Below are 25,959 nucleotides of genomic sequence, written 5' to 3'. Positions count from 1 at the left end.
TTAGGAGAAAAAAGTGGAAGAGGACAAAAATGGTGAAAAATGAAATATGCGCCGATTGATAGGAGGGCCGCCGGCGGAAATCCAACTAAACGCTCGCTCCAGTATCGGCTTCCGCGTGTGCAATTTGACTTGTTGATTTAGTCTGGGAAATAAAATTCTATGATTTTTCACGATAGAAAATGCAGTTAGGCTGGACTGATATTGCTGGCCGCACGTGAAATTTACAGCGGAAATTTATCAGGAAATTTCTTGAGTTGCCACAACGAAAGGCTTAGATATTATACCATTTTTCCTCTAATCATGGAACAGCAACGATTACTGATTTTAATAGCGAAAATGGATCAATCGTAAATGTCGAGAAAAGAGTATTTTTAAAGTATATTGAAAAGGACGATTCAGCATAAATGAATTAATGACAAAAAGAATTCCTTGAGGAGTCATGGAAGAAAAATGCTGGCTTATAAAGATCCAGGAGTTCCATTGGGTTAATGGTTGAGTTTTAACGTGGAATTCAGCATCCAAGCCGAAGTTGGTTGGTTGGCCAGTTAATTACTTAGGAAGGTGGAGTGTCCCGAGAAGATGGAGATTCGAGGGTGTTGCTGGTGGGGAAGTGGTTCCCTCCAGGAAGTAGTTACGTGCTTGAGGAATAACACGGGGTAAACTCGCTCGAGGAAATGAAATCTATTCGAGTGGACTTGGTTAGTCTATGACTGGGCAAAAGCAGGTCTCTCCCTCTCCACCTCGTCCTTTTCCGCCTTTTACTTTCGTTAAATCCAGCCAGAAGCCCATGAGCTCTTACAGCGCTTTGTGTTCCCTTGTTTGACTTGTGTCTGTAACTACCGGCTCGAAGAGAACCTTATATTTTACTTGGACCGAAGCATCCTCTACCCTCTACTATTCCCTTTCGATTCGTCTATCCACTGCAAAAAACTGTACCAGTTGCTCCGTTTCACTGTAATCTACGATTGCTACATATTTGTAAAAGGATTTTTATGTCAAACAATTAATATTTCCACTTTTCTTGGTAATCCGATGGTCTCTTGAGCGCGATTCTATAAAAAGATTAACAATAATTAATTTACATTTCCCTACCGAAGGCTCTTCTGCAATTTGTGGAACTCAAATTTTGCGAGGTTACTTGCTGCAATTAATTCCAATTTATTTATCTAACCCAATCAATTTCTTCGACTGAGATTTATAAGAACGCGATTAGTATCCCAGAACCATTTAGAGTTTGGCGTTTAATCGATGGAGATGACATACGTTTGGGAGATTTAGAGTGACTAGGAGAGGTTGGAATTCAGAGGGAGTTCAACGGGGAATTTGGCGTAGACTGCAATACGAGCTGGGAAAGAAATTGTTGAAGAGGAAAGTTTTGGGTAGAAACGCCACTTAATCGATTCGCTGCACTACGAAACTTCTTAAGCCATTTGGCAAGTTGAGTTCTCGCATTTTCAGCGGGTGGGAAATGCCTGGAGGGTATTGGATTTTGCAAGGACGGGAACATTTTGGCTGGCTGAAGGGTCGCTTGACGCGAAAATGACTCTGGAATGACAAGAACGTCCAAAGTAGCTTCAAGATAAAGCTTCGGACATTCTGGGAACGATGGCATAATCGTCCAGGCCATTTTCACCACAGTCCATTTCGCGGATTTCAACTTCCTGTTACTATCCTCTGCTCGGCTTAGCACGTGGCATCGGAGAAATTCCCCTACTCAAAAACGGCTAATTTGTAAAAACTACCCTTTTCCACCTTATTTAATTTTACCTAATTTCTGCCATTACTTATCGACCGTGATTCTAACATATTTGCTTCTTCCATTTATTATATTACTTTGCATCAACTAAATGGAGCTACCACTCACACAAAATATCGTATATTCCTAAACCAATTACACAAATTAATCTCTTATTTTCTCATTTATAAAAATTTTATTTAAATATATAACTATTTATCTTTAGTCTACTTTTTGCAAGTTTTCTTGATGATATAAGTTATTATTTAGGATGACGAAGTATTTGAAAAATAAGGAAAATTGCTTTTCTGTCAAAGATTCGGTGGAAAATGAGAACCCCTTTGCGGTTATTGTGGCCTCTCTCGTTTGTACATCAGTAGGACACAAAGCGATGAACTTAGCGGAGCATCAGTACAACATAGTCTGGATTCGTGTGCGTACATACGCGCGCTCGCGTGTTGCTAGTATCTGTGTTTGGACTTTAGTTCCCTTATCATCAATACATTGCAGGACATCCACACGCGTGGCACCGAGTGACTGCCAGTCCCACAAAGCTCGCAAATTTATCGGATATTCAAGCTCAGATAATTCACTCCTTCACCTAACGTTCAAATCTAAGCGAACCAGGAAAATAGCTTCCAATTAATAGAATTATAAGATAAAAATCAAATTTCTAATGTCTGTAGGGCCAAACTAAATCTTACCTACAAGGTATATACAAAATTTATTTTGATTATGTTATTTTTCAACATGAGTTTACTAGCAAAACATATAGTTTTATTTCCAAGAAGCTTGGTTCTGTATACGTATATAAATAGCTAGTATATATATAGCTGGCATTTTTGCGTGGAAATTTGTGGAAAGAAACTCTGCTTGATGCGTTTGTTGATAATTATTATGAATGACTTCACCATCAATTACGGGCCTATAATTTAGTAAGGTGGATGGATATGGCGCTTATCATGGTAAGCTTTTTTGGTGTACGGGGCAAAAAGTTGGATTCCGGAGCACATCAGAAATCTATCAGCATCGACCAGGCTTGCCAGGTTTTTGTCCTTCCCCAGCCCCCACTGGTGCTACACCCGATTCCCATAGAGCTGTGGTAGAATACTCTCTGGAGCATATCGCGACAGCTCCGAAGAAGCACGAGACCCACCGACGAAGCTAACTATCTCACCGCACTTTTAACGTCTATTTCTTCACCATCCCTCTCCCCCGCCTCAGTTCTACTTTCATCCTCAACGTTAAAAGGATCGACAGAGAAATTGAACTTATTGGGTGTAGTTTCCCTTGCCTCTGCCATCGGTGCTCAACAGATCCCCACCATCCACTCCAGTCGCTTGCATTTGTCTTAAAAGTAAATCAGGTTGAAATAAGGGAAATAATTTTTTCATCTCGTCTCTTATAAGGATCGACGGGAAATTTCCACTTTCTGAACCTCGTCAATTACACGCTTCTATACTATATCTAAAATTACTTTCCTTCCTTTCAATCAGTTTTCGTCTTAAAGGAAATCCTGTTCAAACGAAAGAAATATATTTTGCAATGTTACTGTTAGCGTTTATTTATTGTAAAAATAAAAGTGGTTTATCTGCCTTATAGTCGACGTATATACACATGCACAGACACTTGTATTACATATAGTAAATAAAATTTTCTCTTTTCTTCCAGGATATTCCAGGCCAAGGAGTTTTAAGCGTAAGTAGCTCGAACGAATCGATTTTCCAGTCAGATTTATCACGGAGCACTTTCCCTTAATTTTCCTTCCACTGCAAGAGTCGAATGTTCATTTGCCTCGCGGTTTCATTGTCGCCATTTTTCCGACGATTAACCCAGCTGCCTCGTACAAATTCCCTCTTTCCCAGCTATTTTTCTCGCCTAATGCACACTCGCATTAGCGTCAGGGAGAGTCACTCTTTACGAGAGGGAAAATTATAATTTCCCCGGGAAAAGTCGCGTTCAAATTTACTGCTGCGTGATACGTCCTCCTTGCAAATTCTTTCCTTTTTTCTTCCCACCACCTCCTTACCCTGTCTCCCATTTTCTTCAACCCAACATCACCTCCTTTTCCCCTTACCTAGACCGAATAACTTCGAAGACTGATAAACCGACCGAACGCGAGGGGATGCTTCCTGGAAATTCTTACGCCAAAAGAGCCTCGAGCATTTTTTGATACCTCTTTTTTATTTCATATATAAATTTCCCACGCAAACTTCCGTCTCCCCTCGCCTGCTATGATATTTTCACATTTTTTCTACTCTAAGCTAGCTCACCCCTGACAAATCTACAGAAAAATTCGTCGTCTTTTCTACCACCTACCATCCTGACGACTCGCGGAAAAATAAAAACCCCAACGACGTATCGCTGTCACATAAATTTCAAATGTATTCTTATATCGTCTTCGCATTACATTGTAAAAATTTCTATCTGAATTTCGTGCTGTTGAGATCTTGAAAAGGTTTCGCATGGTATATAATATTTAATAACGGAGCTGAATGCTTCAAATTTCATAACTCAAATATCATAGTTTGAGTATTTGATAAATAAGGTCTGATAAACAGAGGTTTGAAATTAGTAGCAGAACATGCATAGTATAGTGCATGTAATATACATAGAGGAGGAGGGGGCGAACTGATTGTACGAGATTTTGCTACGCGTTGGTGATCCAGCGAATCGGGTAGCGTTTGCAGTCAGTGTGGATGCTCGACGTCAGCTGTGATCTCACTTCCGGTTCGTTGGCGTGACTGGATCGTTTTACGCCTCCCGCAGTTACACGTGGCGCGTTAGCTCCCTCACCCAGCCACAGAATAACTCCAAGATTCCCGAGATTGTGGCTGCCGAGACAATATCTCTTACGAGAATATTAATATCTCCCAACGCGTATATTCACCAGCATGAAATGATATTCGGAAATGAGAAATTCGCTGGATTTCTTAAGGCAGACGGAGCTACATTAATAAATAAATTCTATCTAACCCCAAGAATTTAATTGTCTCGAAGGAATAATTATTTTAACACAAGTCTAAACAGTATTGTGATTATTATTATGACTCCTAAAGTTTTCAACCAAGAAGAATATAAAAGATAGTAGAGTGTCAGGCAAGGAGTATAGAGTGTGAAGCAAATTGACAGTTTGGCCGTGTTGGATCTTCAAGGGGGTTGTTTAGAACGCTATTTAATGGATGTCGATAACACAGAATAGTGACAATGTTAAACTTGTCTGGGGCTGGGATGTAGCTTTATGGTTGACTATGACTACTGGCTACCAGTGTCTGACTACAGTATGACAGTGATGCATCTCTTGCATAGGTCCGCCGTTATGATCGATCGTGCCAATCCACTTACAGGCCCCCATTTCTACAGTCCTATATAATTTACTTAAACACTCTTTCGCAGTGAAAATGCCTTACTAGTACTACTGCAAATATTCCGCAAGTGACTCTCTCTCTCTCTCTCTCTCTCTCTCTCTTACCAAGATTGATCTACGAAACTACTGAAATTATATTACCTTCCAATAATTTATTGAAACAAGTAAATAAATATAAAGTCGAGTAAACTATCGTGCCCATAAAGTTTTCTCAGCAACCTGAAAGTTTCCAAATCAGATGCATCAAACAAATAAGTATGTTTACTCGGAGAAATCATGATAACGTTACTACACGACGTTATTTTTCGAGGAATCAGGGTCTAATGAAGGCAGACAATGTCAACAGGGAGCGTGGGTTATTGACAATTTGTTTAGGTCGATTAGCATCTGCTTTGAGAGTTTCGTGACGGAATGCCGAGCGTTATGGATGCTTAATACGGATCATGGAGGTTCGCTACGGTCTTGTTGCTTAAGCGTAAATCATCGGCACGCATTCAGCCAATTGGAAAGGTCTGTGCCGGCGGCCACTTGATCGACCAATTAGATTAGCCAGCATCATCCAGCATTTGCACGCAGACCACTCGTCATCGGGCACAAAGTACCCATTCGACGCTACGTGACTCTCGCGTTACGCGCCCTGACTAACCTATGCCAACGTCTATTTGTAGGTACTTCCGGTATGCTAATGTCCCTTTGCCCCCTCCCCCTTTAATGCTTCCCCTACCCAACGTCAACATTCACCTAGAATATCAATAAATTCCTTTAGAAATCTTATCAATATATACACCATCCAATGTATCAGAAATTTGTAGAAAAATTGTTTCTCTATATAACTTAAAAAAGATGATTGATATTTTTGTCTCACTTTGTTGCACAGCATTTTCAAAAATTTGATATTTAACTTCTTTGGAAACTTAATAGTGTAAACTACGATAATCGTCTTAATTAACACTTGAATTAGGACCCGAAACGAAATATTACGTTTTAACTGCAAATCCTAATCAGTCAGAGCGAAAATTCTTTCATCTTGTCGGGCCAGCAGTCGTTTAAACTACTTATACCGTTAATTAAGAGAGGCTTAGAGCTTACTGGCTTCTCCACTCGATCTTCCTCATTCATTTTGCTTTAACATTTCGCTTTGCGAACATCCTTCCCTCTTTCCTCTTTACTTCTCCTACCCTTGTCCAACATTCTCCCTTCTTCTCCACTCTTATTTAAATCTAAAGTTACTTTATAACTTTGCAAATTTTATCGGGAAAGTCGCTTCAAAGTTATTTACTAAAATGAACTTGTAATTTATTATGTCGGTGAATAATGGCTTTTCATCAATTATCTTTTTAATCGCATAAAATTACTGCACTTCGTCAATCCATTCTTTACCAATTTTCCCTCGAATTACGCGAGATCGCAACAATCTATCTAATTGATATTGCAACAAACGAACATTTTTTACGAAATATTTTATCAAAATAATTGCATTTTTCCCAATATAACTCGATAAATAGAGATTTATGCAATCATGATTTTCTTTACGCTTGATAATGGCTAGGGAGTCACGATGAGAAATTATCAAAATTTTGTACGGTAATTTGTTTTATGGGCTAATAAATTCAAAAGCGGGCAATTTGGATGGGTGAAGGGAAAAATGAGTTTCGTGCAAGAATCCTGCGAGGCGTGAGAATAATAAGAGTGAGGGGTGGTAGGTAGCAAGTAAGAAAGAGGAACGGGAAGAGGAAGGAGGGAAAGTCGGTGGAGCAGAAATAAAACACCTTATGGTGGATCCTCGCGGGCCAAGCTTCGTAATTACTATGCAATTAACTGGGCGACAATGAGAACTCAGCTGGCCGAACAGATTCGGCATTCGCCGACTCTATATATAGCCGAGTGTTTAAATTTCAATTTGTGCAAAACTAGTTGGCGTTCGTAATCAACTTGCACCTGCACACCATCGGTTATATTCTTTGTCGAATATTCCCACCTGCTTTCTCTTCACTTACCTGTACAGAATTATTCGGTGTAATAGAGTACGTATAGTGGATGAACATCCAGATCGAGTAAAAGGGATTTAAAAGTAACTATGTTATTTGATCAATCGAATATCGTCAATAGAATCACGTAATAATGCATTATAGCTATGTAGTATTATTTTGCAGTGAAATCCGAAAGGCGAAGATTGCAGTTTATGAATTTCCATTGTCAGAAAAAATTTCTGAGCAGTAAATATAGGTAAGATAATGACGATAAAGTTGCTCATGCATGTTTTGTATTTATGGCTATTCTACAATTTACATACATCAGTTTAAAAGAGAATTTAAATTTGGATATACCTTTAAAAACATTGAGTTATTTCAAATTTCTACCTGCAAAAAAGAGTACGTACGCGTGCGTACGGTTAATTGTAGCCACGTATCGAGCATTTTCATCCTATTATATTATTTCATATAACGAATAACTTTCAATTGTTCCTGATAGTCTTAACAATGGCGTAAAATTATGTACTGTCAATATTTTCTGTAATAAAAAAGGAAGACTTTATGAATACTCTGTATATGAGTGTTACAAAGGATCCAGATCTTCAATATTCAAAAGGAAATTCGAAAAAATGTATAGAAGAAGGTTATAGTCAATACGTAATAATCATTTATTTCAAATTTATTATTATGTTGATTGCGTTGTGTAAACATTCATATTGATTATTAAAAAAAAATCAGTAGTTATGGGTACGTATACTCGTACCTACACTAATGAGGTATTAGTATGTAATCCTAAAAACATATTAAAAAAGCCCTTACAGTTTGGATATATCATATTAAATACTACAAAAGTATTAAATTTACTTGTTTAGAAAGCATCATATAATTCTAATATTTCATAAAAATTAAGCAAATACGTAAACTTTTGTTCTCAATGACTCCTTTACTGTTACCAAAGCCACTATTGAATTTCCAAAATGAATTTAGTGCTGAAGAATTTAATTACAAGAAATTAACGCAACACTGTGATAGAGATCTCTTAATAAATCTCACTTTGGCTATACAATTGATTGAGATACAAATAGTAGTATAGGTGTGGGCTTGAGTTATTGGGATGTCTCGTTTCGAGTTACTGTCAGCGCGAGAAAAATCAATTTTACGTCGTTCACGCGACACGGTAGTAACGTACCGTATATCGTATATAACACAGAGAGAACAAAAGTTTTATATGCATATTCTTTTGATTCGACAACAAATGCGGTTTGATACGTCGGATAACGCGGCCCTTTCAACTAACATTAATCGCCTATTCCGTATATATGTTGCATGAATGTAAAATAAAGATATAAATATCGACTCGTAACGTACATGTAAATACGTCGAACCATGTTTCAAGATGGGTCTGATCAATCGAGGGATTAAATCTCGACAGAGAAAGCATCTTTAACGTGATTGTGGCTACTTTTATTCTTCAGCCTATCCGTCGGGCTTTGAATTAGTTATATTCGACGCAGTCGAAGCGAGCGATGGCTGCATCAAATATTCGTCACCCCGGACTTCCGGTGCACGCACATTGGAATAATAATGTCGCCAGGTTCGTGACCCGTTCGCAACGTTTCACAGCAATTTCCCCAGCGAATTTTCCAACTTGTTCACCGTACTGATTACTGGAAACCAGCAGCAGCGACCAATCGACGGACCGCGAGAACCACTGGTCCGCTTTATCGTCCAACAGTGAAAATTTCATTTTCACCGTATCGTCTAACCTAAAAATTCACTGAATTTCACGCGCAAGCTAATTTGCATTTTTATTTACATTTTCCTATTGAATTAACCAACCTACTTCGTTAGGAAGATTGTTTTGTTTTTCGGAGGGAGCTACCTTAAGTTTTTCCCTTAACACTTATCGGATAATTTCATTTAAAACTTTGGCTCGATTCGCAGCTTTTACCAGCTGTGCTCGTGTCATAAAGCTTGAATCGCGTAAGCTCGAGAGCACGTAGCGTCCGGTGCAAGCGACGGTTTAAAACTCTCACCCTCTCACGAATGAGAGAGAATGCGAGAGAGATGGAAAAATTTGTGTTTCCGTCGGGGTAAGGGAAGGATCCTAGAGCAACGAATTGCTTGTTCGACGAGCGTTCGACTAAAAAAAAAAAAAAAAAACTATTACGACAACGACGAAATAACAGAAAATATCTCGTTTTACGAATCGACATAACATTTCTGGTGAATATTCTATTATATCGATAGATTTTCGATTATGAACGTACCTGTTGTGTAGGTACCCTCGATGGACTCGCCAAGTGCTTTTCCACCATGAATATTGTGCGATCAGGGTGCTGAAATGTTGATTGGAACTGTATTAAACACCTCGACCTAGAAATTGATCCCATAATCGTGACTGGAAAAAGTCGAAGCTTCAGGGATTCAGTGTGGGATTAGGTTGATTCGCCCGATTGAATGCATGCAATGTCCGAAGAATAGCCAGCCGATCATATCACGTGAAATACTGACGGGTCTCTCATTGAGAAAATTAAATAAAACCCAAATATATGGAATTACCTTCTGACTTTTCACATCCACGGTAGTCGGTGGGGTTGTCATTTTGTAAAACCAACGTTCAGATATTGTTTGATATTTCCTCTTTGAAAAATAATTATATTATCTAGAAACTCTCTCTTCGGAAAACGGTCATCTGATAGAGTTTCATTGGGATTTAGTTTTATATTCTGTATATGGAAACTTAGTATTCCAATATTTCTGCATGGGAATAGATATCCATAGATTTTCGTTGGAGTATCATTTAAATGGTCGAGGACACAGCTTTGCGTTTGACCAGGGAGGAAACTGAATTTAAAAACTTGGTCACGCAGCAGTTATCCGCTTGATTTAATGAAATTCTAGCAGTACGTAGAGTGATACCTGGTCAGGGGGGATTTCTGGCGTAACGAAGTGGCCATTAATAACTTGAAATGGTCCCATGGAGCTTCATTATTTTATTTTTTTCCTTCACTTCTTCTTCTTCCCTCTTCTCCTTCTTCTCTCCCCCCTACTCTTTTACTTCCCTTTTTCATTGCCTGAAGCGAAAAAATGTTGTGCAACTTTTACGTTTCTTCAACTTTTCTCAGGTCTGAAAGAAAAAAAAAACAACTTTGGCTTACGAAAATTATTAGAGTATGCGCAAATGACTTCCCATGAGAAAGTTTTCTCCAACGATAGCCTTGTGTTCAATCGTATCATTCATAAATTGTGATGTTCGGCAAATGTGCCGCTGAATAGATATTAGCGATGAGTAGATTAGCGGATTTTAGTTAAATTAATAGAAGGATTTTTATTCGGAGCAAGCGAATTTAATGTCAGCTATTGGGACTTTGGCTATATACAAGAATTTCCTGACATTTTAGCAATACAATAGTAATCAAAATGGTCCATGTGCATATTTCGGGAAACCAGATGGCCGCTGGGTCATTAGTTAATAAAGTTAAGAGTTGGATAGGTATGGGAGATCGTGAGGAATGTATTTGGAATTCAATTTGGCAGATTCTCTGGTAGCGTATACACGCAGATAATATAAAATTGAACCGATGCCAACTACTATTCCGAAATCACATCAGAATGTACGCAACAGGTCAAATATTAACGAGGGTATTGATGGATATTTAATAATACAAAGCTTATTTTCAAAATGACCCCTGCGTCAAGAAAAGAATTAACGTTCGAATTTTTCACGGTTCACCAAAAGTGTCAAGCCCACGTGACTGATTATGGTATCACTGACAATCCACGATTATTATCATATGTAACTTTTAACCTTCAATAAGGAAATTCAATAACTTTAATAAATCGTCGGAACACGCGTTCACAGTTAAAGTAAATTGAGACTTTACCTCTCACAGCTAGAACAATAATCAAAGCATTATCCTCTATTTAATTTTAGTAAAATAAATGATCTTAAACAGCTTTGATTGAATAAGAAACTAATTACAGTATAATCGTTCTGTAAAAATGAACTCGAGCATTTTTTATATGATGACAACGAAATATAATTATACGAATATAATTAAGTACTTAAAACGATCTCTTAATTTGATAGAAATACTTCAGCAACGCTAAGTAATTATATAAGAATATTTAACAAGGTTTTTTTGCTGAATGTAATATGTGAATTAATATCAGGCATTTCTTCGCCAGGAAACTGGCTGACAGGTTTTAAACTAGTTCTCCCTGCATCGTCATTTCTGTACTCGCTAAGTTCCAACAACCTCGGAATTCCAGATTTCCTATTTAACTTTCGGTTAATTATTATAAAGCTGTCGAAAGGCTGTTAACTCACAACGCAACTCTATCACCTCCATGCCAATTATTTTAGCATAATAATTTTAGAGTAATCTTTTAGAATTTCCCCTGCTACTATTCTAGAAGTGTTTTATCTTAATGAAGTTCGATGAATTTAAATAAGTTTTTGTTTATAAAGCAGTGAAATCTATTTGAACATCTGAATTTTTTTTAAATTCTATTTTGGGTCCTATATTTTATAGTACTTAATTATAGTTTCATAATACCAGCTTGGTAAAATAATAAGAACCGTTTAATTTGAAGATATTATAAGTGCAGTTTGTACAAAAATTAGTTATAATAATAGCTTTTTATACCATTAATGTATAAAAAGACATAATATGGACTTGTACTAAAAAAATATCGCTGGTCTAGGATTGTTTAAAGCATAACATTTGAATTCGTTTGAAGAAGTATTACGAATTTCGGAGAATTTTATGACTTCCTATGAGCAAATGCAGGAGCTGAGTAGTCTATTACGACAACTAATTTCTAGCATCGACGTTCTCAGGTTGACTTTAGACATCGTGTAGATGAGGAGGAGTGGCAGGGCGAACATTGTCCGCTTGGCATCAAAGCAAGCGAAGTCCGCAGACCGCGACGGGAGAAGCTCAGTTGATTTCTGCGTTGACAGCGAACTTGGCAACACCACTGACGTCGGCCTGACAGAGTCAAAGGGTCGACTAACCACCCCTGAATCCACCAAAATGCATACTACGTCGCCCTTAATTACACCATCTCTAACATAACATTTAAATCAATTTATAAATGGCTCTATCTATTTCATAATATAATCAAAAAACCTATTCAATACAAATAATTTTAAACTTTTATTTGGTACAAAAAGAAGTCATACAAAACTAGAACTTTTTCATATAAGTTATATATATATTAAAAGTTATGAAAATCACTGCAAGTATAATTTACGATATTTTCGTGACCATTCTTTCTTCAAAATGAAAGTTTGAAATTATTTTTATCGAATAGTTTTTATTTATTTATTTTATGGAAGTAAAAGAGATCTATCTAAAATCATTTAAATTATATTTTAATAAATTTTAGTAGATTCAGGGGTGGTTAGTCGTTATTATTTTTGCTCTGTCAAGCTGACATCGGTAGTATTGCTAAGTTGTGCTAACGTAGAAATTATCTGAGCTTTTTAAATAAAATACAAAAAAAAAGTAATTTCTGCTTGTACAACATTTATAACATTAAATAATAGTTTCCCAAGCTGCTCCATTGTAAAACGTAAAAAATTAATACAAGCACATAAACCTGCAAGTTTTAATAGTACTTTTATATTTCAACAGGCACCATGTGACAAGTAACGAAGTTAAATCTAGCTTTGAATAGCTTTCAGCCTAGCATGTACATTGATAATTTCTATTATCCACCAAGTAATGAAACTTTAACAAATCCTTTTTATTCACTAACAATATATAATGTAGGCTTTCTTAGCATTTCCAGATATCAGATAATTTTTTGCAAGTCCCTTTCTATCTCTCTGTCTTGCTACCTCACCATTGCCCATTTCGCAGTGATTCTCCTAGATATTCTCTGGAAGGTACGAAATCCATACTGGACTCTTCTAAATTATATATAAAGATACGAAACTTGGTATTCAAATGGAAAAGTTCATTTTTAATTCTAATGCATTAATCTCACATTCTATACATTTAGAAAATTTTACCCTAATAAATAATAAAGAAAAATAATTGGGAAAATAGGATTTAGTAATAATATTCATTGATCGTATAGCGGATGGTTTCTTAGATTGAACCTTTGAATGTTACTTGTTTTTGGACAGGAACACAATACCAGTTTTAGCAGGTTTGGGAATAGCTAAAGCACAAAAGGTGTAGAAATTGGAAAGAGAAGCCTTAGAATGGGAAATGGATTCTCCAAGTGACAGAAGTCCTCCTGATCTACTAGCTTGAATTTGAATCGCAAATTCTCCTTGTTATTATTGAACGTGCTCTCTGGACCTTTATAGTATAGTATAGTATACAAGATGTCTCGCTAGAAATTACCAATTTCATTTAATTTCAAGCGATTCAACATTACCGAATACTTGTATTCATATAGAGAGGTGCATACTCGTCTTATCAAGACAAGATCTGATAAATAAAAAACTCAACCTGTGTGTGAAAAAGGTATTTAATTAGATCATTCCGAGGATCATTTATTTAAGTCTGAAGAGCATCACGACTACAGTGGATTAAGAGAAATGTCTGGTTATCCTGAATAGCATGAAATTGAATTAAAGCGGCAGTTGCCCCTTTATAAAATATAACAGTGTATTTACATGCATAATATATATCGGTCTATGTATACACACATAAAGTTATGAATGTTAATTATTATTTAAATTCGTACGTTTGTATATCCGTGTGTTCTGAGGTTATTAGAATGTTTTTGTCTTTGCTCGCTAGTATTTATAGTAGTGGCCAGTTCGTATAGAAAAGGAGCTTGTATTTTCCTCGACAGAGACAGATATTATACTATATATGTTATATCTCGACACGAGAGATGCTGTCAGGTAAATAGTACCGACAACCAAGCGTTCTCTCAAGCGTGACAAATATTCCTTGACATCCACTGGTCTCCTTTACTTTCATACCCTGCTCTCCTCCTCCTATTCCTTCTCTTCCCTCTTCAACACACCAACAAAATTAATTAAAGAATTCTCTCAGGTCTGACATAAGATCAAAGCTAAATATTAAATAAAACAAATGATAAACTAACGATGGTGGAAGTTTCTCGCTAGAAGAGAAATTAAATAACTGAGTTATATGGAAATGGTGATTGTCATGCAGGCGAATAACGCCAAGCTCGCGTTCATCACTTATTTATTTTTTCAACCATCGAATCTGAGACCGTTTGTTATATCAGTTCGGTATTGTTGTGAAAATTAAGCAATTCGTTAAAGGGAACAGGCACAGTGTACATCAATTTTTTATAGCTTTACAAGATTTAAGAGCAGTCCACTAATTCCCATGCGTATACCTATAGCCTTGACAACTCTTTGCTATGAAGAAAATATTACATTTCGTCCTATAAATTGAAACTTGATTATTAGTCCTCTGCCACCGAAATCGCAATAATATGAGCTTAGATTGTACAATGTGAGGTGTTCGGTGCGTATTTGCAGGAATAAAAATCTAGAACGAAAGCCCAGAGGCGTTAGCCCTTTTCAATGAAGATTCTTCAAGGGGACGAGAGATGAAAGGAGTTGGTGCAGGAAATCGTCACTGAAAATAGCGGAAAACGAAATTTGAATAATTCAATCGTACGCGGGTTGGACGTACCTTAAATAAAATAACATGACAAAACGCTGGAATAAAGCCGAAGATGTCCCTTTCCATCTACCCCATTCATCCTTTGTATCCAAGAGTTGTCGGGATCGTTTTGGAAGCTAGATTCGCCACTGGCGCGTTCCAATTTTCTCCCGGTAAAGCCAAGAACTCTTTTTAACGATCCCCAGAGACCCACGCGTGACAATAAAAAATCTTTTCGCGATTCCAACACCGTACGTATATAAATTCATCGATTAGATCTAATCTCGAATCTCTACTACTACTTATACTATAAAAACCCAATTTGCATTGTTTGACTTTTTCAAAGCAATCGCTGCAACACTTCTCCTCGGAGCTTTCCATCGCGAGATTTTCAAGTTTTTGTAAACCAAGCTCATTATCGATTTACGTGCTATGCGCCTTAATGGGAAAGCACTTGTAAAATTTGAACCAACTATTAGAAACTGCATCGGAATTTCTTGTACGTCTCGATTCCTGCGGGAAACTTGTATCCACACGGCTTGCATCTCTATACACCCGTTTCCGCACCTCTTCGCCAATGCTATTTTCCCTCGAGTCTCGACAAAATACCATGGGAATTATTCTGAAAATTCTGGCAAAAATTTAGTACTGAGCGCCCTCGAATAAAGATGATTCAAGATTCACGATAGAGGCTGATGAGGGTGAGAGAGAATGTCTGGAAAAGTTTTGTCCGGCGAAAAGAATGAAATATATCGAGAGAAAATACAGGGGAGCCCAATAATCCCGTTTTTCCCATCGTGAACGACGAGACTGATGTACTCCATTTTGCTATTCGTGTTGTACTACATCCGATAAAAAATGGTTGTCGCGTAGCAAAAGCTCTAGTCGCTGATGCCACTCCCGTATTGGGACTCGGTGTTAAAACTGATCGGCTCTTTCGATTGTTCATTTTGTCGAGAAAAAATCGCATTGTTCCGTAAAGGTCTCTCAATCGTTACTCATAACGAATCCCATAAAAAATAACGGCCATTGCTCAAATCACACGCGAAAGTGTTGGTGGAGGCACACATCGGCCACGCGTAACGAATAAATCGTTTAACTGCATAATTCTGCGTTAGTCGAATAATGGGAAAGTGGTCGAAATTTTTCGCAATAATATACGCGTGATTAGTCTCGAATATGGATACGGGACTATAAATAAATTAATCGCTATGCATTGAGCCGGTCGCCCTCACCCGGCGATATAATCGAGATAAATCATTCCGACAGGTGTGGTTAATATTAATAATGAATTAAAAATAATTCAACTGATATCGCGCAAATTGTGTACCGCGAGCTATACTGCGTTTCAATGAAACAAATATTTTCAATCGTGGAGACCGTCGGGGCTTCGAAGTACCGGTTGACATTAATTTCACGTAGTATTGAGTGTGACGTAATTTCAAGCACATCAGTATCAGCGCGGCATGCATTTTGAATTTTGCGGCGCGCGTACATCATTTACATGCGTCGAGATGCGATCTCAACTTGCCAACTATGCATATAGCAGACGTGCCCGCCTGATTTCGCCAGCCTGCGCCACCTCCATCCATTTCCGGCATCGATAATTCATCAAAAAAAAATATTCATCCAGCTTTCTACTTTTTTTTCCAACTTTTTTTATTATTGATTCTCATTCTTCATTTTTCATCGGAGCGTCTCCATTATCGACGGACATTCGTGCTTTCAATTTAATTATTTCCTGTACGTAAAAAATAGAATGATTCCGTTGATAAAATCCGTAGCCTTAAAAATATCGAGTTCAAATCGTTTAGCAGCCGCGCTACACAATTATATTTTCGACGTCTGTTATTAATGCTCGATAAATGAATAATTGAAGCTTGTGATTAAATTGCGAGGAATGTTCTGTCCTGAGGAGTATGAATATTTCAGTGACTTTTTCTGATTAGGTGCAATCTGGTGAATGGGAAAATCGGATACTTATTTCCGTGAGAAATATCGGAAAACCAATAGGGAAAATGAGTGGCGATAAGCGGAAAGAGTGGATTGATATCCGGTTGGGATAAAAAAAAAGGTGAAATTGGTGGGGACCGTCACTTCTCCCTTGTTACTTCTCCTCTCTCATCCCTTGGATCGCTGCAATCATTCGGTCGACCGCGACGAGATGCTACTGCCAGCCATTCTGCTCGGCAGAGCAGGGAAAACCGGCCGCATCGTTAGGCCACTGTCATCCCCAAAAGTGCTAATACCGCTAAAAATCCTAAAGGCTAAAAGTAATCCTCGAATAAAACTCCTCGCTCTTCTCGTTTATTCATCACCTTCCTTCAGCCACTTTCAGCCTAGCTTTTCTCGGTCTGATCACATTTACAGATTTCCACTCAGTTCCTATTTAGCCCGGAGCATTATTCTGTTTCAATTTTACCTTTCAAATCTGCATGCCTGCTTCGCGAAAGTAAACGTACAAAATTATTTCAAACAAATACGAATATGACGTATATAATTAATACGGAAAACTGTTGCATTTATAGCAATGAATGATTACGTGGAATAATAAAACAAGTGAGATCAAATTAAAGAAAATTTTACAGTATAAATATACTATATAGTGCGTTAGAAATGTTATTGGTTAAAATTCCTGACGAATCATGTTTGTTTGCTTTGTAGCTTTTTCCATCGGAAATTGAAGCCTCTCGGAACCAAACAAACCGATCGGGGAGTAATCAACGCAGCCCTCGAAACACGTGTCATTCATTGGTCGAAGCAATTTCACCCTCGCATATGAATTCCGCTGTCAAATATCTGGCACTTTCTAACTTTACTCGACCACTCCCTTCCCTCTTTTATGCATGAAAGCAACAAATTTACAGATTCTCCGTAAAATTATTTAACGCGTCTTTTATTAATTTATCAGCAAAGTTGATAAAATTGAAATTATTCATGCATATATAGAAATTTATGAGTTTTTAACGGGAGCATTTGGCAGAAATTCTATAATAGAAGGCGTGATTGAAAAAAGAAAACGCCTTATGGATAATAAAAACATGAAACTCTGAGCAGAAAGTAGATTCGTGCATGCTGGCAATTCTGTCCGGAACGTTTGGAAGGTTTGTAGAATGAATATGGGGTATGGGGAATATGGTCTGGGTATAACGCAGGAACGAACGCAAACAGAGCATGGCAGGGCATAACGTACCTGACATAACCTAACATAGCCGTAATGCGGTTTAATTGTGCCGCCACCTGTTAGGACCGAACAGAAATGGCACGCTCGTAGGCTGACCATTATCTGCCATGACCACTGTGCGTCAACTATAACCTTTTCCTTCTCCTCTGACACGAACAGTAGCTCAAACGCCTCAAACTCATTCAAGACAACGAATTAACGAAACAAAACACGAGCCTCCAATTTCCCCGTTCCCCCATTCTACATTTTAAATCTCTTTACATGTGTAAAATATTGCTTAAAATTATTGAGATTTCCGCAAATTTTTCTTCCTACTGATGAAACAAAGAATTTTAAGCTTTTAGAAGGGGGGATTTAATTAAATTGTTTCGGTAGAGAATAGTGGGAAAGAGTGAATTGCGCTTTTTTTTTTAGGAAGGAACGATGCGGTTTTTCCGACGACGTATAACGAGCCGTTGGCCATAGTCAACAAAATGCACTTGGCGTGCAGATGCACGTACAGCGAACCTTCTCGAATATGCACTGGCAACCGCTGACCCCGAGTAAACTCGCTACACGACACTCGTTCGAAGCTTCCCTGCAAAAAGAAACATCGATCCATGCCATTTACAAATTTCAGCTTTTGTCCCGAGCTAAGCAAAATCGAACCAATTCCAGATTCAACCCTAAAAACTCACCCTTTGTATTACCTCATTAGTTAAACTACTAACTCTTTTTATCCGATCACTTCCGAAAACTTTTTGTATCATTTATATTTCTCAAATTACATTTCCTCTTTTAATTATAATTACGGAAAATGTGATTTTTCTTCGCTTTTCATATGATTTTCGATTTTAGATTGTATAGAGCTAAATGGATATTTGAAAAGAGAGTTTTTTCCTTGGAGAAAATGTAATTCTGGATTGAAAATGGTTAGTGATTGTAATAGACTTACCTGTCGTGTTGAGTGAATGTTAAGGGAGACTTGGAGGACACCAGGATCGTCCTTTTTTCTTGAATGCCTTTTTCCTAAATTGTTCAGAAATCCTTGCCAAATTGTCAGTCGCCTGCCATGGGTCTGAATCACTTCGCATTTTAACCGGTCAAGCGGTGCCAGTTTTGTGATACTTCACTATAAATGCAACTTCGTGTATGGCATAAGGAGCAAATGCTCAAATTTTTCTGTGTACAGAAAAAATATAGACTTTTATGGTTCCATTGAATGTAAAAATATAGTAAAAGAGGTATCTATAATATCATGTTCAGCGATCGAATCATAATAAAAAGAAATGATTGCTGAATTTAATTAGGTTCAATGGGAAAAACGCTCGCATAACGTCCTGGCAACAGTTTCATTTCTTCCCAAAGGTAAAGAACTCATGTTGAATTACCGTGAAAATGTCTATCTTTTATTCACATTAATTATCCACCCTTCTTCTTCGACCATTTTTCTTTTTCGCCATTTGCTTTTTCCTCTCCCGGTGTCCGTGGAAAGAATCCTGTGACCAATGAACGAATAAAATATGCGTTTTAATTTGCAATTTAATTGGAAAGCTTTAACAGGGTTGAGAAAATCCGACTTAAGTACTTGTTCCCTCTTTCTTCTCACTTTCTCGAGAAAAAAATTCTTAAGCTTACAAGACACCCATTTACTCTCCTGATTTTGTTATCCTTTATTGATCGTATAAATGAATTTTACAAATTTCACAAATTCATTTAACCGCGGACTAAAGGATTTAATTTTTTTCCTATCATTAAAGAAATGAACATTTGATGAAAATTGTATTGAAAAGAGATAAAGCTTATTGCTTTGAGTTTGTCAATATTAAATTAAGATAATTACAAAATTAATGAATTTTCGAGCTGTCAGGTTTTCTCTCATTGTCTCGCTCGGTATTTTAAGGCAATGATATTTATTCAAGAATTATACGATCTGTCCGCGGTTTTCTGCGTTTAGCATTTAAAAGCAACGATATTCATTCAGCTTTTTGCTTTGGCTTCTTTCACTTTAACGTGCGCAGTGATTTCTCAAAGTAAACAATTATATGCTCCCAATGTGGATTACAACGGGCTATACAGAGTGCTCCATCCAATTACATTCCACTCGACAATAACTATCCTTTACTCTAACGTTCAACAATGAGTCTTCGTGGAAACAGTTTTATCTCCTCTTTACGAAAAACATTCGGCGTTCCTCCCGTTATCCGTTAATTCCCAGAAAATTATTTCTCTCTTGCTAGATATTATGGAGCATGACGTATTTTCGAGATTAAATTTCAGTTTGTCCCATAAATTGCTCTCTATTTTTCCTCTCGTACCTCCATAAAATCAATTGAATGATTATTTCAATGAAAGTATTGGCCCAAACTTTAATATATATATACAATTAATTTAAGAAGCATATATACAAGCATATATTGATGAATTTTTATTTGTGTGTGTGACAGTACATGTAATTTTTATAAAAAAAAAAATTCTTCTCAGCGCATAAGAACAAGTCTACGAGAACATTTTCCTTGAGGATTGATGTGACTGGCTGTACATAGAGCTTTCTTATTTCGTATTTTGTTTCTGGTTTTCCATGACGTCCACACAAATCTATCGATGCTCCTATTGCCCCCTGGATGGGGTCACGTATCCAGGAAAAATACAGAAGAGCTGCAAGTAACAGCATGATATAAGTTCGACGTGCTTACTTTTTATTCTGACGTTTCGATGTATTCCGGATTTACCCGACGAACTTTAAACCTGCCTAGCAAAACTCTAACTAATAGGAACAACATAAAGTAAACAAATATTATTTTTCAATTTAAAAGTTTTGTTTACGTTACTGTGCGAGATTCCCCGTTCTTCCTCTCTTTTTCTCTAAAATACTACATTTTTCTCAGAAAAAGCACACGAAGAGACGATCGAGCGAACAAAAAGAGAATCTAAAAATGCGATTATTCCATTAAACAAACTTCCTTTTAGGCAGTTTCCGGGTCTCAATGAATTTTACGAGATTTTATCGACTCTTTTATTATTTTGCCAAGAAGGTACAGGAGTGAAGGAGAGTGGGAGGTAGGTTGGTTGGAGTTTGCAAGGAGAAAAATATAGAAAAGCAGGGAGTATCAGCATGATGTAAGTTCGACGTGAGCACTTTTTATTCTGACATCCGGATATTCTGGATTTGCCCACCAGCTTCAATCTTGCCTGGGTCGTGTCTTACTTCCGCTTTCGGAATACCGTCCGGCGACTTAGCATCGATCTGATAAGCCACGAGGAGCCTCGACAAGAGGGTCCAGTGTGCTATCCTATTCCTCCATTCAACGCTGCTCTTCACCCCCTCCCCCCACATTCACCAACCTCAGCTCTAAATCTTCTCCCCTCCTACCCATTTTTCAATTTATTCTCCGTTTTTATTTATGCGCCCACTTTCCACTTGCTCTCCTCGAAAACCACCGACTTTTACATATATATTGAAAGCATATTTCGAGCATACCCGATCGAATTATGAAATGATACACCTTTGTCTATGTCGTGGGAAACGCAGTAATATATGTAAAAAATCGGGCATTCCACCAAAAGATGTTAAGTTTAAATATACATCAAAAAGATTACTTTATTGAAAATTTAATATAGACATACATACGTATAAATCGCTGTATTGAATTAAAAACATTAAAGCTTGTATGCAACAACTATACGACATAATACTAACTCTGCTCTTTCATCAAATTTTAAAGTTAATCATTTTTAGTTTTCTAAAAACCGAATATTTTTAAATAAACTAAACTTTTTTCTAAAATTCCAATTGATGAGTTTTCTTTATTTTACAATTTTTTACGGACCATTTAAAAGCTCTAATCCTGTCTAGAGGTTTTCTCGCAACTCTTCGGATTTTTATCGTGTACGTGCTGAGCAAGGGCAATATTTCTCAACGCAATCAGAAAAACTATAAAATGGGAGAAAATTGAGTAAGGTAAATAAATAGTAGTGGTAAGGTTAAGTTGGAAGATGTGGCATTAACATAATACGATTAAGGAAAGCGAGGAAGGGCAATGTGCATATTGGGATTGAAAGAAGTAAAAGGAGAAGTTGGAACAGAGTAGAGGATTGAGAAAAGAAGGTACAATAAAGAACGCGGCTCTTGACATAAAGAGGGGCCGTAAAATGCAACCAACTGCCGCGCTCGTAACGACGTATGAGTTTACCCCCTCCTACTGACTTTTGCATCCTTTTTCCATCCCCCACCCCTTCACTATCTCACTCTCTCTCTCTCTTCCCTCGTGATGCTCCAAAGCCCGAGCAAAGTACTCCACTGATCCCAGATTTCCGCTGAATTACAATTAAGCTGATTCTCGTACGTGTAAGACTTTCCCTGTTAATAAAAAAAACAAGAAATTAATATACGAAATATTTACTTAATACCCTTTTATAAATAAACTGATCCGAAGCACTGAGTTGTATATCAAGAATGCTACAAATGAAATACATTTCAAGGAACGCGCAAATAGAGTGGTCACAATGGAACTGCAATGTATAATGAAAAGCTTGGGGAGATCGAAGTTAAACAATTATTATGGACAGACTGTTTGAGGTGTGAATTGAAGCGAGCAACAATTGAGAAAGTGATAGAAGCATATGAATAAGATGGGGAATAGGGTACTATTTGTTGACGACCACACAGCTCACTTTTAATTCAGTAGAATCCAACGATCGGTAAAGCACTTTGCTAGGATTCTCCCGAGTCCCCTGTCATGACCGACAAATCCACCGGGACCGAATGTATACTATAATATTGAATGACGAATTGATGATACGAAGAAACATAAGAGATTTTAAAACAATCTTTTAGTGTCCAGAAATATTTGTAATAAATATGGCATATAGCATGAAATAATTTATTGAATATATTAGTGACTATTAGAAGCGATTTATATAACAATTATTGTTTAAATACTACTTTGTGGATTTACGTTTGACGCAAAGAGGCTTGATAGGTCATATATAAACTGAAAATAATTATTTAATTAATTTAAGTTAAATATCATTGATATCAAGTAAATAATTTCATTGGGACTATATTCAAAATACGATTTATTTCAGTTAAATATTTTTTTACAGTATATAAACTTAATTCCTGAAGATCGAACGCGCGGTAGACGTACTTGTATTGAATAAAGGGATGGGAAGGCCAATGAGAGGATGGGTAGGATTTTCAACTTTCATAGTTATGTTTGGAGAAGTTGGAAAGCGTGAAAGTTCCGGTTGGCCCTATCCGAAGGACAAATATCCAGGGATGAGTCCGCAACCGACCGGCTAACAGATCTCGCGGGTCGAATGCATCCCTTCTAATTGCCCCTACGCAATTAGTAGCCTACGCACCCCCGAGACGTTATTCATCATGCTTCTTATTAAGTTATAAATAATCTTCCTGTCCTCACCTGTGACCCGAAAAAAATTCATAAAATTTCTCAATTCTTTTTATTCTTATGTAATAGTATATATATAACAACACTTATAAAATTGTAATTATAACATTATGTTAATACTATCACGTTACCATTATAACTCAATTTCCTACTCTGGTAGTGTCTGTAACTCCTATATTATGCTGTAGTTTTATAGCGTTATTACTATTTGACAATGATTATTTTTAAATTGCAAAGGATAATAATAAGAAGATAATGAAGTTCTTATGAATGATTAACAATATAGAACGGGAATAGGTGGGGATAATTGAGTTAGCGTATGGTGGATAAAATTAGTGGATTTCTGGGTAGGGAAGCTAGTGGAAAACCAATATGGACAGTGGGCAATATTGCGGTCCCCGCGGTGTCCTGAAGTACGAACTGATGAAACAAAAATTCCTATCAGCACGAAATCCTCTACATTGGAAGTGATTTTTTTTCAATAATTCTGTCCTGGCTTATACGTCAGCTATAAGTGAAATTAACTAGGAATGTTTTGTTTCTTTTTTCTTTTCTAAAAAAGACCAAAGGGAAATATTCACAGACTCTGGTATATATCTCGATTAATAAAATTTTTGGAATTCTAGCAAAATGTAATATTATTTAAATTTCCTCCGTTTTCATCCTATTATTATTTTATTCGCGAGGATTATATACGGGTTTCATGAAATTGAACAATCTCTCGACTGTGTTCAATGAACTTTTAATCACAATAAATTACTGCGTTGTTTATGCGCTGCAAGGACAGATTGCAATAGTATAATTCGATTTATGGAGAATTCGGTGGTTCCACGCCTTTCAGTTGTCTAGATTGTATATAATATGGAATTCGCGTGCGCGTAATCAAAGCCGGGAGATTGCTCTTGCACGTTCATTTCAGGCCGACTTCGGAATACTACACGAGGTAAATATAAATTACAGTCAGATTACAGAGAGTGTCCCCCTAAAAAGTTAACGTACCTGTAGCTGGTTTTCGTGCAGCTTTTTAACTCGATTGTGAATCTTTCGTCGAAATACATTTGAAAGCTTTCATTATGCATTTCAAATTACTAGCTTTTCCATATTTACCTTAATGGAAGAATTCCATCAAATGGTACTGCAATAAAAACGATAAACAAAAACATCAAATTATTCATGACTAGAATTAACGTAATGGAATAAGAGATAAAAAAAAGTTCAAAAGAAGAAAATCAATAGGGATTTTAATAAAATTGAAGCATTTTTTTTGGCAAAGATAGAATATTCTGGCTGCTGCGTAGCGGCTGCTTTAGGGGCCTTAAAAAGTTGCAAAGCGAGTCAGGAGAGGATGAAATGGGGCAGCGATGTAATAAAAAAAATTGAAGGGTAGACAGAGATAGGAGATATTGGTGTATATGAAACTGAATGTAACTTTGAAGTCACGTTCTCCAGGGTGAGCACAGAGTGGACATTATAAGTAGGAGGAGTGTATTGCAATCGCGAAAGTGCGGAATATTTATGAAAAATATTCAAAAGCAGGAGCAGCAGGATGAATAATTCTCGTGTAAGAGGCGGCTGGAGAATCGCTGGAAATGCAACCACCAGCGACCAGCTTGTCTCTCGTCTACCGGAGTCCCTGGACTCAGCAAAAACTAGTTTCGTTATTTTACTCACTCGTTTAATCTCATTTCATTAATTTATTATATTTCCTCCCCATTTTATTTCATCCCTACCACACGTAACCTAATTATTTATTTCATTCGCGCGTTTATGTTTCCGATAAACAAAATTTTTTTATAATTTTTCTCTTCGTTTGATAGATCATTTTTTTTCGGCTAAATCACCTCAATTTATACGTTGTGAATATCTATATAGTTCAATTTATATATATATATATATACCTCTTTTATCCAAATTTAAAATTTTCGGAAAAATTTTACGATTATCATACTCGTATCATATAATTAATTATATTATGTTATACAATTTATAATAAATATAAATATATTAAAATAAATGCAATTCGCTCACGTTAGAATTCTAACTTGAAAAGCTTTCTGCATTTGTACCTAAGACCTATTAGGAGTAGGTAATACTTGATTCTCTCAAAGGAGCTTCGTTAACAGCGGATTATACTCGACGTAATGATAATTTATTGCTTGGCACGCTTCGTTATCGTTTCGCTAGTAAGAAAGAATCGCGAGCAAAGTATAAAAAAAAGTATAGAAATTGGACAAGCAGTTTGCTTGGTAGAATAACACAGCGATTAATCGTGGAAAAAAGTTATTACTTTGAGAGATATGAAAGAACTATATATATGCTACAATATGCTAAAATTCACTGGCAATTTTAACCGCTCAGCTTGAAACTAATATAATTTTTTAGCACTCTTATTTTATTTCTATAACAACTTGAACAAAACTTTGTGAGGTTTGCTGAACTCGATATAGATTTCTGTAAACAAAAATCACTTATCTAAGGTAAGCACGGAGAAAAGTCTTTGGAAATCTCCAAAAACTTTGGCAGTATAGCTGAGTAAGTATACTGCAACATTCGGCAAGAAGCTATAGAGGTTTGAACGTGATACGCGTCCTGGAGGTGTCCATCGTTGACTGAAACTTTCGACATGCATATACACAAACAACATCCATAGTAACAGTCGTCTCCCAAAGTCTGCTCTATTCCTTTTTATAACAT

The 25,959-nt window shown here is 36.9% G+C and overlaps 1 protein-coding gene across 1 annotated transcript in view; it reads left to right on the top strand.

Moving 5' to 3' along the window:
• Positions 1 to 25,959, top strand: part of sfl (N-deacetylase and N-sulfotransferase sfl) — a 183,941-nt gene that overhangs the window by 29,683 nt on the left and 128,299 nt on the right. Inside the window, exon 2 of the mRNA XM_066730427.1 lies at positions 3,407 to 3,433. The gene's annotated coding sequence lies outside the window, so the exon portion shown is untranslated. The remainder of the gene's footprint in view (positions 1 to 3,406; positions 3,434 to 25,959) is intronic.

Source organism: Prorops nasuta, unplaced genomic scaffold (genome assembly GCF_024137725.1).
Source record: "Prorops nasuta isolate Cenicafe-Biocafe unplaced genomic scaffold, Cenicafe_Pnas_1.2 PNAS00008, whole genome shotgun sequence".
In the NCBI taxonomy this organism is placed as follows: domain Eukaryota; kingdom Metazoa; phylum Arthropoda; class Insecta; order Hymenoptera; family Bethylidae; genus Prorops; species Prorops nasuta.
This window is presented reverse-complemented; position numbering and strand designations above follow the sequence as displayed.